Below are 861 nucleotides of genomic sequence, written 5' to 3'. Positions count from 1 at the left end.
CATCAACTCTGTGAACTTTAACAGGAAGTTTCCTTTAAGCTCACTGTCTTGCGCAAAAGATCACAGAACACACTGGAAAGAGACAGCTGATGTCACTGTGCACGCGTGTGCTTGTGTGTTGGACCACAGACCACAAAAACAGGTACTCTGTTGCCATGGTTACCACAACTTCCTGTCAAAGTCAGGCAACAAGAAATAAATACGCCTTGAAATCTTACAGAAAGAGAGCATGGCTTTGTAGTGGTTCAGTCTTTCTGCAGTCAGCATCATCTAAGAAAGAGAAAAAGAAAGAAAAGGGATTCAAAAGATTGTAATTGATGATGCAGTGATTAAGGGAGTTGTTCGTTTGTATATTATTTTTTTAAGGATGTGGTTGTTGTGTCTGTCCATAAGTAAGTATAAAGAAAGAAGGCGGACAGGGAAGGTGAGAAAAACTGTGGACAGGGTGGGAGAGCAGGAGCAAGGGACAAAGAAAGAGAAAGGGGGAGAGAGCAAGAGCGAGATGAAAGAGAGGCATGAAGAATGAAGTGAGGCCTGCAGTATTTTTTTTTACAGTGAAAAAAAAAAATAAAGGAAAAAGGCTGCTTGAGGAATTCCATTCAGTCACTTCTAAGAAGGCGTGGGAATTTCTTGGAAAATCCTTCTCTGGGGACAGCAGAAGGAGAGGAAACCATCAGAGAAGGAATGAGCTTAGAGGGTCATTTCACCCATATCGCAAAAAACCATTTTCCCACTTATCTTCCCTCTTAGGTATCAGTTTTAGATTTTTTCTACATGCTGTAGTTTAAAGATACCCAACAGTTGGACTGCTAAAAAAAGATAAGAATAGGATTTCATTTAAAAAACACAGAAAAGCAACAT

This window comes from Morone saxatilis, unplaced genomic scaffold, assembly GCF_004916995.1.
Source record: "Morone saxatilis isolate NCDOM2014 unplaced genomic scaffold, NCSU_SB_2.0 Contig3, whole genome shotgun sequence".
Classification (NCBI taxonomy): Eukaryota; Metazoa; Chordata; class Actinopteri; family Moronidae; genus Morone; species Morone saxatilis.
Note: the sequence above shows the minus strand (reverse complement) of the source record.